Source organism: Myotis brandtii, unplaced genomic scaffold (genome assembly GCF_000412655.1).
Source record: "Myotis brandtii unplaced genomic scaffold, ASM41265v1 scaffold179, whole genome shotgun sequence".
Lineage (NCBI taxonomy): Eukaryota > Metazoa > Chordata > Mammalia > Chiroptera > Vespertilionidae > Myotis > Myotis brandtii.
This window is the reverse complement of record NW_005356635.1, coordinates 2530209-2534421: the sequence shown is the minus strand read 5'-3', so window position 1 is coordinate 2534421 and position 4213 is coordinate 2530209.

Here is a 4213-nt window from a genome sequence, read left to right as displayed (position 1 = left end):
CCCCCTCCCCACCCCCCCGCCCCCGTGCACAAATTTCGTGCTCCGGGCCTCTAGTATATATATAAAAGCAACAAAATGACCAAATGCCTGATCGACCGGTCACTATGACGTGCACTGACCACCAGGGGGCAGATGCTCATTGCAGGACACAAGAGCTGCCCCCTGGTGGTCAGTGCACTCCCACAGTGAGAGTGCCACTCAGTTGACCAATGGGCACCAGACGCAGGGCTCATGGCTGGCAAGCCCCACTGTGGTGGCGCAAGCCTCTCCCGATTGGGACTGACTGGGCGCGAGCCCACAGCAGGAGTAGCAGGGTCGGGATGAATGGGAGCAGCAGGCAGGAGTGGCAGGCAGTGTTGGACTGCTGTTTTGGCCTGATCCCTGCAGGCCAGCCTGTGGGGATCTGGCTGAAACCAGCAGTCCAACCTCCCATAGGGGTCCCGGATTGTGAAAGGGTGCAGGCCAGGCTGAGGGACCCCACTAGTGCATGAATACGTGCACCGGGCCTCCAGTAATAATAATAAATATGATTAAATACTTATACAAATTAAGCAGAATCTGTGGGCTGGACAAAATATTTAATATTAAAACCAATTGAAGTTTGATTAATGTCTTTTTAGAGTTATTACCACAAAATACGTGTTTATACCTAGATTTACAAATAGTTTAGGACATAATCTTTTGGTTGAGTATATTTGACAACCTTCCCAAAGTTTAAATGTAAGAGACTTTTTAACCAAGAGATGACTTTGAGTATTTAAATGGTCCCTGGAATACCTCAAGGATTTATTCTCTCTCTTTTTTTTTTCTTCCAATTTTCCCACTCATCTTTATTAAAACCAGCTGGTTAATGACTTGTAGTAGGACTAAATTAAAAAAAAATGTCATTTATTTAAAAAGTAATTCTCAATGGCCTTCCCCTTCGGATTGTTTTCTACACAAATTAGTTATTTTATGTATTTCCTTTCTTTCGTAAATAGAAAGGTATTGGCCTTTCTGATTTTTCACTTTGATACCTTTATTAGTATCAGAAACAAGGTAGGTCTAGACTGATATTAAAATGAAAAGTGCTCATCTGCCCATTTTTTCTAACAGAACCCAAGAGATATTACAGATAAATTTCAAACTTCGACTACGTCCAAAACTGTGACTCTTCTATATTCCCTAGTAGCAGATATAGGAGATCAGAGATCCCTCAAAAACCACATTATAAACACAAACACATGCTCAACTTCTTGCCGTAAGTTTTCTTCTCCCAGGAAAACTCCAATCATCTACTACTTACCTCGTTTTTTATGTAGCTGTTGGGAAAACTTCTTGAGACACAGGATTTCTTTGAGAATTGTAAAAGTGTGGTGAGATTTGTCCCCTATCTTGTATTTTCTAGGTCAGTAGCTGCCAAGTACAGTAATAATACTGTCTTTAGCCACATTTAGAGCTATAGCGCAGGGAAATACATTCCTTTCAAGATTATCCCCTCTATTTTAACAAGGAACGCCAAAACGTTATACTGCCTTGTAATGGGCTTGAAACAGGTTAGGAGCAGAAGGATGTGAGTTTAGAATTCTTGTTTCTGAGGTAGAACAAATCCTTCTGAATGGTTCCTTTTTTGCTCACCCTGTGCCATTCTTTCCCCCCACCACCTCCCAACCAACAACCCCTTTCCGAGCCCTGGAGTAATACTAGCCGGGGATGGTAATACGTCTAGTCCTGTAATACACTGTGAAATCAAACACAGCACTCCCTAATGAAAGACTAAATTTAAGGGGAAAAAAGACCCTCCTTTTGAAAGTTGCTGTGTGGTAAAGGGAAGCATCAGGATATGGACTATCTTTACAACTGTGAAAACTTTCAATGTTGAGAAGAAACAAAAAAGAAAACAGTGGGCTAGCGCAGCCTACAATACTGCTAGTCTTCCTTGTTCTTTAATCTTTTAAGCTGCTACCAGTTGACTCAGACGCCCACTCAGCTGCCCTTGGTAACCACCAGGTCTAACCAGCTTCAAGCCAACCAAGGGCCGGCGGGAAAGCCCAGCAGAAATGCCAGCCGACCTTCCTCCGCTTTCCAGCCTATTCTCTCTTCTTAAAAAAGAAATGTTTTCAAAGTAATGTTTTGTTGGCCACACACTGGTTGTCTACTACTTAATATACTTGAAATTACATGAGAAGCTTTGTCAAATAAAAATTAATATTCTATTTGTATACATATATTTTATTAAAATGAATGTTCTAGAAATTTCAGTCTGCTCCAGAAAAGAACTTGCAAGGATTCAGCCAAGTTCAAACAGGAAACTCAGGGGGAGCAGGTGTCCAGTCAGGGACACCATGCAAGCCACAAGTGATGGTTTCCTTGGGGGGCGTCTGGCAGTTATACTCCGGATGTTTGTGGTCCATACATTGGGAGTTTATGAATTACTAGTATTTCCCATGCTCAATGCACAGTTCTGATAAACCATGTGTCACATTTTAAAATCTTACACATTATTTGTTCTTTATACAAATTGAATCTAAATATAGAGAGACTGTGTTATTCTCTCTGTCATTTTATAGTAATGATTATTTACCAAGAAACTGTTGTCTTAGAATGTTGTATCTTATAGAAAAGCAAAGTTTTTTATCAATTGCATTATAATCAAATCTATAACCATGCCACTTAAGTTTTGTCATTCATAGACAATCACTGTTTTACTCTGATACATTTGCAGGTATGTTACATCTTTAGAAAAAAAATCCATGAAAAAGACGCTGACTCACTCTAAATTGCAGGCTTCTAAGCAGGTCATATCTTTGAACTAGATGAAAATTTATCAAACTCTAAAGAATAACTGAAATAATTTTAAAAATACTGGCAAATAATTAGTATAAACCAAAATGGTTATGGGACTAAATTAACTGAGAATAATTATTGTTCTTAGGATTGTTTAAATTGCTGATTTTTAAATCCTGTATTTCCCAAATATAAGGGGTCCCAGACTGGAGAGGGTGCAGGCTGGGTTGAGGGACACCCCCCCCTCCCTTGCACTGATTTCATGCACAGGGCCTCTAGTGTCAAGAAAACTTCACTTTTTTCCAGACCCCTCAGGGAACAACCTATGCTCCAGGGCTCCAAGGTAGAGACCACAAATTCCCTCATTGTTATTGTTATCTTGTTACTTGTTGACTGTTAACTATCCTATGCCCATCTATATAAAAGAGGTATGTGTCTATAGTTTCACTTTTTATCCAATCCCAGAGGCTTCCTACTTTGCTTTCTCCCACTTCCCTAATCTATCACCAATGTATTTCATGTAACCCATTTACAACTCCTCCTTTGATGGCAATTTATAAAAATAGGTGAAAAAAAATCACCATTCTTGGGAGCATTATCTGAATACACTGAGATTCTCCTTCCTGACAATTATCAACACTTTGGCTCAAATAAACTAAAAAAATTCCTTACAGGTTTGAATGTTTCTTACGTTAACAACACTCACGTGGCTCTTGGCTCTCTTACATTTTCCCATATGGCCCAGGGCCAAGCAGACCCCAAATGTAATGGACTGATGGACTGTAGCTGGGAACACAAAGTAAGCTAGCCTAATGCTGAATTGGATATCCTGACATGGAACAGAAATTCTGGACACTGGCTTAGATTTTAGCTCTTTTTCCTTGCTACACTTCTTCCTTGGCAGGACAAAGGGAAATAATACCTTAAACCCAGGGACTTGATTCCACAAAAATAAAGCTTTCTACAATATCTTCCCCTCCAGGGTGAGTCTCAGAAAATTATTTTTCTCAGGATATGGCAAGAAATCCATTCCCATGAGCAACATGTGGGGATGTGGACCTCTCCCCACTGGTAACAGTTCTAGTTGTCTAATCCTCCTGCAGACATAAGGAAACCTTTAGACAACTTTTACAAGAGATTATTTGAGCCAAACTGATGACATATGCTGGGGAGCTAGCTCTCAAATTCTCTGAAGAATAACAGCTTTGCAGTTTCTTTTATGCATTTGAAATTAGGAGGAAATGAAAGGAATATTACATGAGGGTGGGAGAAAGCAAGGTGGGGACTGGATTACAGGTTCAAGATTATATGCTCATTTGAAGTTGATCACACCTTCAAAAGGAATTACTTCTGGCATTTCAAAGGTGTGTTCACCTAGATGCACAAGAACAATAGACAGGGTTTGCTTAAACTTTTCACTAAAGAAATATGTGCCTTGGGTGTGACT